Below are 15,348 nucleotides of genomic sequence, written 5' to 3'. Positions count from 1 at the left end.
AAAAGGAATGGAGTCATTAGCACTTATGGTTTGTAAATGGCACCCAGAATTATGTTGCACGAAGCACAATTTCACATCATTCTGGGTCCATTCGTGTGAAAACAAGGTCCAATCAGGCTGAAACGTTACTGGAAGCTAGAATCTATTGAGTTGTAAGTGATCTGAACGTTTCATGATGATAGCGCTTTCCTAAGGGGGTCAAACCATGTCCCAAAGGTCACCGGATCTGGTGTCAATTTAAAGAAGTAGTCCAGTTACACATTTGTGGGCTTATAACTTGGCTTCTGAATGTACTAGAGAGATCAGGTTTGTTTTAGTATACTCCAATCAACAGCCCCTACAACCACAAAAAGGAATGGAGTCATTAGCACTTATGGTTTGTAAATGGCACCCAGAATTATGTTGCACGAAGCACAATTTCACATCATTCTGGGTCCATTTGTGTGAAAACAAGGTCCAATCAGGCTGAAACGTTACAAGAAGGTAGAATCTATTGAGTTGTAAGTGATCTGAACGGTTCATGATGATCTCAAATTCCTATAGGGGGTCAAACCATGTCCCAAAGGTCACCGGGCCTGGTGTCACTTTAAAGAAGTAGTCCAGTTACACCTTTGTGGGCTTATAACTTGGCTTCTGAATGTCCTATAGAGGTCAGGTTTGTTTTAGTGTACTCCAATCAACAGCCCCTACAACCACAAAAAGGAATGGAGTCATTAGCACTTATGGTTTGTAAATGGCACCCAGAATTATGTTGCACGAAGCACAATTTCACATCATTCTGGGTCCATTTGTGTGAAAACAAGGTCCAATCAGGCTGAAACGTTACAGGAAGGTAGAATCTATTGAGTTGTAAGTGATCTGAACGTTTCATGATGATAGCACTTTCCTAAGGGGGTAAAACCATGTCCCAAAGGTCACCGGATCTGGTGTCAATTTAAAGAAGTAGTCCAGTTACACATTTGTGGGCTTATAACTTGGCTTCTGAATGTCCTAGAGAGATCAGGTTTGTTTTAGTGTACTCCAATCAACAGCCCCTACAACCACAAAAAGGAATGGAGTCATTAGCACTTATGGTTTGTAAATGGCACCCAGAATTATGTTGCACGAAGCACAATTTCACATCATTCTGGGTCCATTTGTGTGAAAACAAGGTCCAATCAGGCTGAAACATTACAGGAAGGTAGAATCTATTAAGTTGTAAGTGATCTGAACGTTTCATGATGATAGCACTTCCCTAAGGGGGTCAAACCATGTCCCAAAGGTCATCGGATCTGGTGTCTAAAGAAGTAGTCCAGTTACACATTTGTGGGCTTATAACTTGGCTTCTGAATGTCCTAGAGAGATCAGGTTTGTTTTAGTATACTCCAATCAACAGCCCCTACAACCACAAAAAGGAATGGAGTCATTAGCACTTATGGTTTTTAAATGGCACCCAGAATTATGTTGCATGAAGCACAATTTCACATCATTCTGGGTTCATTTGTGTGAAAACAAGGTCCAATCAGGCTGAAACGTTACAGGAAGGTAGAATCTATTGAGTTGTAAGTGATCTGAACGTTTCATGATGATAGCACTTTCCTAAGGGGGTCAAACCATGTCCCAAAGGTCACCGGATCTGGTGTCAATTTAAAGAAGTAGTCCAGTTACACATTTGTGGGCTTATAACTTGGCTTCTGAATGTCCTAGAGTGATCAGGTTTGCTTTAGTGTACTCCAATCAACAGCCCCTACAGCCACAAAAAGGAATGGAGACATTAGCACTTATGGTTTTTAAATGGCACCCAGAATTATGTTGCACGAAGCACAATTTCACATCATTCTGGGTTCATTTGTGTGAAAACAAGGTCCAATCAGGCTGAAACGTTACAGGAAGGTAGAATCTACTGAGTTGTAAGTGATCTGAACGTTTCATGATGATAGCACTTTCCTAATGGGGTCAAACCATGTCCCAAAGGTCACCGGAACTGGTGTCAATTTAAAGAAGTAGTCCAGTTACACATTTGTGGGCTTATAACTTGGCTTCTGAATGTCCTAGAGAGATCAGATTTGTTTTAGCGTACTCCAATTAACAACCCCCATTACCCCAAAAAGGAATGGAGTCATTAGCACTTATGGTTTGTAAATGGCACCCAGAATTATGTTGCATGAAGCACAATTTCACATCATTCTGGGTCCATTTGTGTGAAAACAAGGTCCAATCAGGCTGAAACGCTACAAGAAGGTAGAATCTATTGAGTTGTAAGTGATCTGAACGTTTCAAGATGATCGCACATTCCTATAGGGGGTAAAACCATGTTCCAAAGGTCACCGGATCTGGTGTCACTTTAAAGTAGTAGTCCAGTTACACCTTTGTGGGCTTATAACTTGGCTTCTGAATGTCCTAGAGAGGTTAGTTTGTTTTAGTGTACTCCAATCAACAGCCCCTACAACCACAAAAAGGAATGGAGTCATTAGCACTTATGGTTTGTAAGTGGCACCCAGAATTATGTTGCACGAAGCACAATTTCACATCATTCTGGGTCAATTTGTGTGAAAACAAGGTCCAATCCGGCTGAAACGCTACAAGAAGGTAGAATCTATTCAGTTGTAAGTGATCTGAACGTTTCAAGATGATCGCACATTCCTATAGGGGGTCAAACCATGTCCCAAAGGTCACCGGGCCAAGTGTCACTTTAAAGAAGTAGTCCAGTTACACCTGTGTGGGCTTATAACTTGGCTTCTGAATGTCCTAGAGAGGTTAGGTTTGTTTTAGTGTACTCCAATCAACAGCCCCTACAACAACAAAAAGGAATGGAGTCATTAGCACTTATGGTTTGTAAATGGCACCCAGAATTATTTTGCACGAAGCACAATTTCACATCATTCTGGGTCCATTTGTGTGAAAACAAGGTCCAATCAGGCTGAAACGTTACAGGAAGGTAGAATCTATTGAGTTGTAACTGATCTGAACGTTTCATGATGATAGCACTTTCCTAAGGGGGTCAAACCATGTCCCAAAGGTCACTGGATCTGGTGTCAATTTAAAGAAGTAGTCCAGTTACACATGTGTGGGCTTATAACTGGGCTTCTGAATGTCCTAGAGAGGTTAGGTTTGTTTTAGTGTACTCCAATCAACAGCCCCTACAACCGCAAAAAGGAATGGAGTCATTAGCACTTATGGTTTGTAAATGGCACCCAGAATTATTTTGCACGAAGCACAATTTCACATCATTCTGGGTTCATTTGTGTGAAAACAAGGTCCAATCAGGCTGAAACGTTACTGGAAGCTAGAATCTATTGAGTTGTAAGTGATCTGAACGTTTCATGATGATAGCGCTTTCCTAAGGCGGTCAAACCATGTCCCAAAGGTCACCGGATCTGGTGTCAATTTAAAGAAGTAGTCCAGTTACACATTTGTGGGCTTATAACTTGGCTTCTGAATATACTAGAGAGATCAGGTTTGTTTTAGTATACTCCAATCAACAGCCCCTACAACCACAAAAAGGAATGGAGTCATTAGCACTTATGGTTTGTAAATGGCACCCAGAATTATGTTGCACGAAGCACAATTTCACATCATTCTGGGTCCATTTGTGTGAAAACAAGGTCCAATCAGGCTGAAACGTTACAAGAAGGTAGAATCTATTGAGTTGTAAGTGATCTGAACGTTTCATGATGATCTCAAATTCCTATAGGGGGTCAAAACATGTCCCAAAGGTCACCGGGCCTGGTGTCACTTTAAAGAAGTAGTCCAGTTACACCTTTGTGGGCTTATAACTTGGCTTCTGAATGTCCTATAGAGGCCAGGTTTGTTTTAGTGTACTCCAATCAACAGCCCCTACAACCACAAAAAGGAATGGAGTCATTAGCACTTATGGTTTGTAAATGGCACCCAGAATTATGTTGCACGAAGCACAATTTCACATCATTCTGGGTCCATTTGTGTGAAAACAAGGTCCAATCAGGCTGAAACGTTACAGGAAGGTAGAATCTATTGAGTTGTAAGTGATCTGAACGTTTCATGATGATAGCACTTTCCTAAGGGGGTCAAACCATGTCCCAAAGGTCACCGGATCTGGTGTCAATTTAAAGAAGTAGTCCAGTTACACATTTGTGGGCTTATAACTTGGCTTCTGAATGTCCTAGAGAGATCAGGTTTGTTTTAGTGTACTCCAATCAACAGCCCCTACAACCACAAAAAGGAATGGAGTCATTAGCACTTATGGTTTGTAAATGGCACCCAGAATTATGTTGCACGAAGCACAATTTCACATCATTCTGGGTCCATTTGTGTGAAAACAAGGTCAAATCAGGCTGAAACATTACAGGAAGGTAGAATCTATTAAGTTGTAAGTGATCTGAACGTTTCATGATGATAGCACTTCCCTAAGGGGGTCAAACCATGTCCCAAAGGTCACCGGATCTGGTGTCAATTTAAAGAAGTAGTCCAGTTACACATTTGTGGGCTTATAACTTGGCTTCTGAATGTCCTAGAGTGATCAGGTTTGCTTTAGTGTACTCCAATCAACAGCCCCTACAGCCACAAAAAGGAATGGAGACATTAGCACTTATGGTTTTTAAATGGCACCCAGAATTATGTTGCACGAAGCACAATTTCACATCATTCTGGGTTCATTTGTGTGAAAACAAGGTCCAATCAGGCTGAAACGTTACAGGAAGGTAGAATCTACTGAGTTGTAAGTGATCTGAACGTTTCATGATGATAGCACTTTCCTAAGGGGGTCAAACCATGTCCCAAAGGTCACCGGGCCTGGTGTCACTTTAAAGAAGTAGTCCAGTTACACATTTGTGGGCTTATAACTTGGCTTTTGAATATCCTAGAGAGGTCAAGTTTGTTTTAGAGTACTCCAATTAACAGCCCCAATTACCCCAAAAAGGAATGGAGTCATTAGCACTTATGGTTTGTAAACGGCACCCAGAATTATGTTGCACAAAGCACAATTTCACATCATTCTGGGTCCATGTATGTGAAAACAAGGTCCAATCAGGCTGAAACGTCACAGAAAAGTAGAATCTATTGAGTTGTAAGTGATCTGAAGGTTTCATGATGATAGCACTTTCCTAAGGGGGTCAAACCATGTCCCAAAGGTCACCGGATCTGGTGTAAATTTAAAGAAGTAGTCCAGTTACACATTTGTGGGCTTATAACTTGGCTTCTGAATGTCCTAGAGAGATCAGGTTTGTTTTAGTGTACTCCAATCAACAGCCCCTACAACCACAAAAAGGAATGGAGTCATTAGCACTTATGGTTTGTAAATGGCACCCAGAATTATGTTGCACGAAGCACAATTTCACATCACTCTGGGTCCATTTGTGTGAAAACAAGGTCCAATCAGGCTGAAACATTACAAGAAGGTAGAATCTATTGAGTTGTAAGTGATCTGAACGTTTCATGATGATCGCACATTCCTATAGGGGTCAAACCATGTCCCAAAGGTCACCGGGCCTGGTGTCACTTTAAAGAAGTAGTCCAGTTACACTTTTGTGGGCTTATAACGTTTCTTCTGAATGTCCTAGAGAGGTCAGGTTTGATTTAGAGTACTCCAATTAACAGCCCCTACAACCCCAAAAAGGAATGGAGTCTTTAGCACTTATGGTTTTTAAACGGCACCCAGAATTATGTTGCACAAAGCACAATTTCACATCATTCTGGGTCCATTTATGTGAAAACAAGGTCCAATCAGGCTGAAACGTCACAGAAAAGTAGAATCTATTGAGTTTTAAGTGATCTGAACGTTTCATGATGATAGCACTTTCCTACGGGGGTCAAACCATGTCCCAAAGGTCACCGGATCTGGTGTAAATTTAAAGAAGTAGTCCAGTTACACATTCGTGGGCTTATAACTTGGCTTCTGAATGTCCTAGAGAGATCAGGTTTGTTTTAGTGTACTCCAATCAACAGCCCCTACAACCACAAAAAGGAATGGAGTCATTAGCACTTATGGTTTTTAAATGGCACCCAGAATTATGTTGCACGAAGCACAATTTCACATCATTCTGGGTTCATTTGTGTGAAAACAAGATCCAATCAGGCTGAAACGTTACAGGAAGGTAGAATCTATTGAGTAGTAAGTGATCTGAACGTTTCATGATGATAGCACTTTCCTAAGGGGGTCAAACCATGTCCCAAAGGTCACCGGATCTGGTGTCAATTTAAAGAAGTAGTCCAGTTACACATTTGTGGGCTTATAACTTGGCTTCTGAATGTCCTAGAGAGATCAGGTTTGTTTTAATGTACTCCAACCAACAGCCCCTACAACCACAAAAAGGAAAGGAGTCATTAGCACTTATGGTTTGTAAATGGCACCCAGAATTATGTTGCACGAAGCACAATTTCACATCATTCTGGGTCCATTTGTGTGAAAACAAGGTCCAATCAGGCTGAAACGTTACAAGAAGGTAGAATCTATTGAGTTGTAAGTGATCTGAACGTTTCTTGATGATCGCACATTCCTATAGGGGGTCAAACCATGTCCCAAAGGTCACCGGGCCTGGTGTCACTTTAAAGAAGTAGTCCAGTTACACTTTTGTGGGCTTATAACGTTTCTTCTGAATGTCCTAGAGAGGTCAGGTTTGATTTAGAGTACTCCAATCAACAGCCCCAATTACCCCAAAAAGGAATGGAGTCATTAGCACTTATGGTTTTTAAACGGCACCCAGAATTATGTTGCACAAAGCACAATTTCACATCATTCTGGGTCCATTTATGTGAAAACAAGGTCCAATGAGGCTGAAACGTCACAGAAAAGTAGAATCTATTGAGTTGTAAGTGATCTGAACGTTTCATGATGATAGCACTTTCCTAAGGGGGTCAAACCATGTCCCAAAGGTCACCGGGCCTGGTGTCACTTTAAAGAAGTAGTCCAGTTACACATTTGTGGGCTTATAACTTGGCTTTTGAATATCCTAGAGAGGTCAAGTTTGTTTTAGAGTACTCCAATTAACAGCCCCAATTACCCCAAAAAGGAATGGAGTCATTAGCACTTATGGTTTGTAAACGGCACCCAGAATTATGTTGCACAAAGCACAATTTCACATCATTCTGGGTCCATGTATGTGAAAACAAGGTCCAATCAGGCTGAAACGTCACAGAAAAGTAGAATCTATTGAGTTGTAAGTGATCTGAAGGTTTCATGATGATAGCACTTTCCTACGGGGGTCAAACCATGTCCCAAAGGTCACCGGATCTGGTGTAAATTTAAAGAAGTAGTCCAGTTACACATTTGTGGGCTTATAACTTGGCTTCTGAATGTCCTAGAGAGATCAGGTTTGTTTTAATGTACTCCAATCAACAGCCCCTACAACCACAAAAAGGAATGGAGTCATAAGCACTTATGGTTTGTAAATGGCACCCAGAATTATGTTGCACGAAGCACAATTTCACATCATTCTGGGTCCATTTGTGTGAAAACAAGGTCCAATCAATCTGAAACGTTACAGGAAGGTAGAATCTGTTGAGTTGTAAGTGATCTGAACGTTTCATGATGATAGCACTTTCCTAAGGGGGTCAAACCATGTCCCAAAGGTCACCAGATCTGGTGTCAATTTAAAGAAGTAGTCCAGTTACACCTTTGTGGGCTTATAACGTGGCTTCTGAATGTCCTAGAGAGATCAGGTTTGTTTTATTATACTCCAATCAACAGCCCCTACAACCACAAAAAGGAATGGAGTCATTAGCACTTATGGTTTGTAAATGGCACCCAGAATTATGTTGCACGAAGCACAATTTCACATCATTCTGGGTCCATTTGTGTGAAAACAAGGTCCAATCAGGCTGAAACGCTACAAGAAGGTAGAATCTATTGAGTTGTAAGTGATCTGAACGTTTCAAGATGATTGCACATTCCTATAGGGGGTAAAACCATGTCCCAAAGGTCACCGGGCCTGGTGTCACTTTAAAGATGTAGTCCAGTTACACCTTTGTGGGCTTATAACTTGGCTTCTGAATGTCCTAGAGAGGTTAGGTTTGTTTTAGTGTACTCCAATCAAAAGCCCTTACAACCACAAAAAGGAATGGAGTCATTAGCACTTATTGTTTGTAAATGGCACCCAGAATTATGTTGCACGAAGCACTATTTCACATCATTCTGGGTCCATTTGTGTGAAAACAAGGTCCAATCAGGCTGAAATGTTACAGGAAGGTAGAATCTATTGAGTTGTAAGTGATCTGAACGTTTCATGATGATAGCACTTTCCTAAGGGGGTCAAACCATGTCCCAAAGGCCACCGGATCTGGTGTCAATTTAAAGAAGTAGTCCAGTTACACATTTGTGGGCTTATAACGTGGCTTCTGAATGTCTTAGAGAGATCAGGTTTGTTTTATTATACTCCAATCAACAGCCCCTATAACCACAAAAAGGAATGGAGTCATTAGCACTTATGGTTTGTAAATAGCACCCAGAATTATGTTGCACGAAGCACAATTTCACATCATTCTGGGTTCATTTGTGTGAAAACAAGGTCCAATCAGGCTGAAACGTTACAGGAAGGTAGAATCTATTGAGTTGTAAGTGATCTGAACGTTTCATGATGATAGCACTTTCCTAAGGGGGTCAAACCATGTCCCAAAGGTCACCGGATCTGGTGTCAATTTAAAGAAGTAGTCCAGTTACACATTTGTGGGCTTATAACTTGGCTTCTGAATGTCCTAGAGAGATCAGGTTTGTTTTAGTGTACTCCAATCAACAGCCCCTACAACCACAAAAAGGAATGGAGTCATTAGCACTTATGGTTTGTAAATGGCACCCAGAATTATGTTGCACGAAGCACTATTTCACATCATTCTGGGTCCATTTGTGTGAAAACAAGGTCCAATCAGGCTGAAATGTTACAGGAAGGAAGAATCTATTGAGTTGTAAGTGATCTGAACGTTTCATGATGATAGCACTTTCCTAAGGGGGTCAAACCATGTCCCAAAGGCCACCGGATCTGGTGTCATTTTAAAGAAGTTGTCCAGTTACACATTTGTGGGCTTATAACTTGGCTTCTGAATGTCCTGGAGCGATCAGGTTTGTTTTAGTGTACTCCAATCAACAGCCCCTACAACCACAAAAAGGAATGGAGTCATTAGCACTTATGGTTTGTAAATGGCACCCAGAATTATGTTGCATGAAGCACAATTTCACATCATTCTGGGTTCATTTGTGTGAAAACAAGGTCCAATCAGGCTGAAACGTCACAGGAATGTAGAATCTATTGAGTTGTAAGTGAGCTGAACGTTTCATGATGATAGCACTTTCCTAAGGGGGTCAAACCATGTCCCAAAGGTCACCGGATCTGGTGTCAATTTAAAGGAGTAGTCCAGTTACACATTTGTGGGCTTATAACTTGGCTTCTGAATGTCCTAGAGAGATCAGGTTTGTTTTAATGTACTCCAACCAACAGCCCCTACAACCACAAAAAGGAATGGAGTCATTAGCACTTATGGTTTGTAAATGGCACCCAGAATTATGTTGCACGAAGCACAATTTCACATCATTCTGGGTCCATTTGTGTGAAAACAAGGTCCAATCAGGCTGAAACGTTACAAGAAGGTAGAATCTATTGAGTTGTAAGTGATCTGAACGTTTCATGATGATCGCACATTCCTATAGGGGGTCAAACCATGTCCCAAAGGTCACCAGGCCTTGTGTCACTTTAAAGAAGTAGTCCAGTTACACTTTTGTGGGCTTATAACGTTTCTTCTGAATGTCCTAGAGAGGTCAGGTTTGATTTAGAGTACTCCAATTAACAGCCCCTACAACCCCAAAAAGGAATGGAGTCTTTAGCACTTATGGTTTTTAAACGGCACCCAGAATTATGTTGCACAAAGCACAATTTCACATCATTCTGGGTCCATTTATGTGAAAACAAGGTCCAATCAGGCTGAAACGTCACAGAAAAGTAGAATCTATTGAGTTTTAAGTGATCTGAACGTTTCATGATGATAGCACTTTCCTACGGGGGTCAAACCATGTCCCAAAGGTCACCGGATCTGGTGTAAATTTAAAGAAGTAGTCCAGTTACACATTCGTGGGCTTATAACTTGGCTTCTGAATGTCCTAGAGAGATCAGGTTTGTTTTGGTGTACTCCAATCAACAGCCCCTACAACCACAAAAAGGAATGGAGTCATTAGCACTTATGGTTTTTAAATGGCACCCAGAATTATGTTGCACGATGCACAATTTCACATCATTCTGGGTTCATTTGTGTGAAAACAAGATCCAATCAGGCTGAAACGTTACAGGAAGGTAGAATCTATTGAGTAGTAAGTGATCTGAACGTTTCATGATGATAGCACTTTCCTAAGGGGGTCAAACCATGTCCCAAAGGTCACCGGATCTGGTGTCAATTTAAAGAAGTAGTCCAGTTACACATTTGTGGGCTTATAACTTGGCTTCTGAATGTCCTAGAGAGATCAGGTTTGTTTTAATGTACTCCAATCAACAGCCCCTACAACCACAAAAAGGAATGGAGTCATTAGCACTTATGGTTTGTAAATGGCACTCAGAATTATGTTGCACGAAGCACAATTTCACATCATTCTGGGTCCATTTGTGTGAAAACAAGGTCCAATCAATCTGAAACGTTACAGGAAGGTAGAATCTGTTGAGTTGTAAGTGATCTGAACGTTTCATGATGATAGCACTTTCCTAAGGGGGTCAAACCATGTCCCAAAGGTCACCGGATCTGGTGTCAATTTAAAGAAGTAGTCCAGTTACACATTTGTGGGCTTATAACTTGGCTTCTGAATGTCCTAGAGAGATCAGGTTTGTTTTAGTGTACTCCAATCAACAGCCCCTACAACCACAAAAAGGAATGGAGTCATTAGCACTTATGGTTTTTAAATGGCACCCAGAATTATGTTGCACGAAGCACAATTTCACATCATTCTGGGTTCATTTGTGTGAAAACAAGATCCAATCAGGCTGAAACGTTACAGGAAGGTAGAATCTATTGAGTAGTAAGTGATCTGAACGTTTCATGATGATAGCACTTTCCTAAGGGGGTCAAACCATGTCCCAAAGGTCACCGGATCTGGTGTCAATTTAAAGAAGTAGTCCAGTTACACATTTGTGGGCTTATAACTTGGCTTCTGAATGTCCTAGAGAGATCAGGTTTGTTTTAATGTACTCCAATCAACAGCCCCTACAACCACAAAAAGGAATGGAGTCATAAGCACTTATGGTTTGTAAATGGCACCCAGAATTATGTTGCACGAAGCACAATTTCACATCATTCTGGGTCCATTTGTGTGAAAACAAGGTCCAATCAATCTGAAACGTTACAGGAAGGTAGAATCTGTTGAGTTGGAAGTGATCTGAACGTTTCATGATGATAGCACTTTCCTAAGGGGGTCAAACCATGTCCCAAAGGTCACCAGATCTGGTGTCAATTTAAAGAAGTAGTCCAGTTACACCTTTGTGGGATTATAACGTGGCTTCTGAATGTCCTAGAGAGATCAGGTTTGTTTTATTATACTCCAATCAACAGCCCCTACAACCACAAAAAGGAATGGAGTCATTAGCACTTATGGTTTGTAAATGGCACCCAGAATTATGTTGCACGAAGCACAATTTCACATCATTCTGGGTCCATTTGTGTGAAAACAAGGTCCAATCAGGCTGAAACGCTACAAGAAGTTAGAATCTATTGAGTTGTAAGTGATCTGAACGTTTCAAGATGATTGCACATTCCTATAGGGGGTCAAACCATGTCCCAAAGGTCACCGGATCTGGTGTCAATTTAAAGAAGTAGTCCAGTTACACATTTGTGGGCTTATAACTTGGCTTCTGAATGTCCTAGAGAGATCAGGTTTGTTTTAGTGTACTCCAATCAACAGCCCCTACAACCACAAAAAGGAATGGAGTCATTAGCACTTATGGTTTGTAAATGGCACCCAGAATTATGTTGCACGAAGCACTATTTCACATCATTCTGGGTCCATTTGTGTGAAAACAAGGTCCAATCAGGCTGAAATGTTACAGGAAGGTAGAATCTATTGAGTTGTAAGTGATCTGAACGTTTCATGATGATAGCACTTTCCTAAGGGGGTCAAACCATGTCCCAAAGGCCACCGGATCTGGTGTCAATTTAAAGAAGTAGTCCAGTTACACATTTGTGGGCTTATAACGTGGCTTCTGAATGTCTTAGAGAGATCAGGTTTGTTTTATTATACTCCAATCAACAGCCCCTATAACCACAAAAAGGAATGGAGTCATTAGCACTTATGGTTTGTAAATAGCACCCAGAATTATGTTGCACGAAGCACAATTTCACATCATTCTGGGTTCATTTGTGTGAAAACAAGGTCCAATCAGGCTGAAACGTTACAGGAAGGTAGAATCTATTGAGTTGTAAGTGATCTGAACGTTTCATGATGATAGCACTTTCCTAAGGGGGTCAAACCATGTCCCAAAGGTCACCGGATCTGGTGTCAATTTAAAGAAGTAGTCCAGTTACACATTTGTGGGCTTATAACTTGGCTTCTGAATGTCCTAGAGAGATCAGGTTTGTTTTAGTGTACTCCAATCAACAGCCCCTACAACCACAAAAAGGAATGGAGTCATTAGAACTGATGGTTTGTAAATGGCACCCAGAATTATGTTGCACGAAGCACTATTTCACATCATTCTGGGTCCATTTGTGTGAAAACAAGGTCCAATCAGGCTGAAATGTTACAGGAAGGTAGAATCTATTGAGTTGTAAGTGATCTGAACGTTTCATGATGATAGCACTTTCCTAAGGGGGTCAAACCATGTCCCAAAGGCCACCGGATCTGGTGTCAATTTAAAGAAGTAGTCCAGTTACACATTTGTGGGCTTATAACGTGGCTTCTGAATGTCTTAGAGAGATCAGGTTTGTTTTATTATACTCCAATCAACAGCCCCTATAACCACAAAAAGGAATGGAGTCATTAGCACTTATGGTTTGTAAATAGCACCCAGAATTATGTTGCACGAAGCACAATTTCACATCATTCTGGGTTCATTTGTGTGAAAACAAGGTCCAATCAGGCTGAAACGTTACAGGAAGGTAGAATCTATTGAGTTGTAAGTGATCTGAACGTTTCATGATGATAGCACTTTCCTAAGGGGGTCAAACCATGTCCCAAAGGTCACCGGATCTGGTGTCAATTTAAAGAAGTAGTCCAGTTACACATTTGTGGGCTTATAACTTGGCTTCTGAATGTCCTAGAGAGATCAGGTTTGTTTTAGTGTACTCCAATCAACAGCCCCTACAACCACAAATAGGAATGGAGTCATTAGAACTGATGGTTTGTAAATGGCACCCAGAATTATGTTGCACGAAGCACTATTTCACATCATTCTGGGTCCATTTGTGTGAAAACAAGGTCCAATCAGGCTGAAATGTTACAGGAAGGAAGAATCTATTGAGTTGTAAGTGATCTGAACGTTTCATGATGATAGCACTTTCCTAAGGGGGTCAAACCATGTCCCAAAGGCCACCGGATCTGGTGTCATTTTAAAGAAGTTGTCCAGTTACACATTTGTGGGCTTATAACTTGGCTTCTGAATGTCCTGGAGCGATCAGGTTTGTTTTAGTGTACTCCAATCAACAGCCCCTACAACCACAAAAAGGAATGGAGTCATTAGCACTTATGGTTTGTAAATGGCACCCAGAATTATGTTGCATGAAGCACAATTTCACATCATTCTGGGTTCATTTGTGTGAAAACAAGGTCCAATCAGGCTGAAACGTTACAGGAATGTAGAATCTATTGAGTTGTAAGTGAGCTGAACGTTTCATGATGATAGCACTTTCCTAAGGGGGTCAAACCATGTCCCAAAGGTCACCGGATCTGGTGTCAATTTAAAGGAGTAGTCCAGTTACACATTTGTGGGCTTATAACTTGGCTTCTGAATGTCCTAGAGAGATCAGGTTTGTTTTAATGTACTCCAACCAACAGCCCCTACAACCACAAAAAGGAATGGAGTCATTAGCACTTATGGTTTGTAAATGGCACCCAGAATTATGTTGCACGAAACACAATTTCACATCATTCTGGGTCCATTTGTGTGAAAACAAGGTCCAATCAGGCTGAAACGTTACAAGAAGGTAGAATCTATTGAGTTGTAAGTGATCTGAACGTTTCATGATGATCGCACATTCCTATAGGGGGTCAAACCATGTCCCAAAGGTCACCGGGCCTGGTGTCACTTTAAAGAAGTAGTCCAGTTACACTTTTGTGGGCTTATAACGTTTCTTCTGAATGTCCTAGAGAGGTCAGGTTTGATTTAAAGTACTCCAATCAACAGCCCCAATTACCCCAAAAAGGAATGGAGTCATTAGCACTTATGGTTTTTAAACGGCACCCAGAATTATGTTGCACAAAGCACAATTTCACATCATTCTGGGTCCATTTATGTGAAAACAAGGTCCAATGAGGCTGAAACGTCACAGAAAAGTAGAATCTATTGAGTTGTAAGTGATCTGAACGTTTCATGATGATAGCACTTTCCTAAGGGGGTCAAACCATGTCCCAAAGGTCACCGGGCCTGGTGTCACTTTAAAGAAGTAGTCCAGTTACACCTTTGTGGGCTTATAACTTGGCTTTTGAATATCCTAGAGAGGTCAAGTTTGTTTTAGAGTACTCCAATTAACAGCCCCAATTACCCCAAAAAGGAATGGAGTCATTAGCACTTATGGTTTGTAAACGGCACCCAGAATTATGTTGCACAAAGCACAATTTCACATCATTCTGGGTCCATTTATGTGAAAACAAGGTCCAATCAGGCTGAAACGTCACAGAAAAGTAGAATCTATTGAGTTGTAAGTGATCTGAAGGTTTCATGATGATAGCACTTTCCTACGGGGGTCAAACCATGTCCCAAAGGTCACCGGATCTGGTGTAAATTTAAAGAAGTAGTCCAGTTACACATTTGTGGGCTTATAACTTGGCTTCTGAATGTCCTAGAGAGATCAGGTTTGTTTTAGTGTACTCCAATCAACAGCCCCTACAACCACAAAAAGGAATGGAGTCATTAGCACTTATGGTTTGTAAATGGCACCCAGAATTATGTTGCACGAAGCACAATTTTACATCATTCTGGGTCCATTTGTGTGAAAACAAGGTCCAATCAGGCTGAAACATTACAAGAAGGTAGAATCTATTGAGTTGTAAGTGATCTGAACGTTTCATGATGATCGCACATTCCTATAGGGGTCAAACCATGTCCCAAAGGTCACCGGGCCTGGTGTCACTTTAAAGAAGTAGTCCAGTTACACTTTTGTGGGCTTATAACGTTTCTTCTGAATGTCCTAGAGAGGTCAGGTTTGTTTTATTATACTCCAATCAACAGCCCCTACAACCACAAAAAGGAATGGAGTCATTAGCACTTATGGTTT

The sequence above is a fragment of the Nothobranchius furzeri genome, chromosome 4 (assembly GCF_043380555.1).
Source record: "Nothobranchius furzeri strain GRZ-AD chromosome 4, NfurGRZ-RIMD1, whole genome shotgun sequence".
NCBI lineage: Eukaryota > Metazoa > Chordata > Actinopteri > Cyprinodontiformes > Nothobranchiidae > Nothobranchius > Nothobranchius furzeri.
This window is presented reverse-complemented; position numbering follows the sequence as displayed.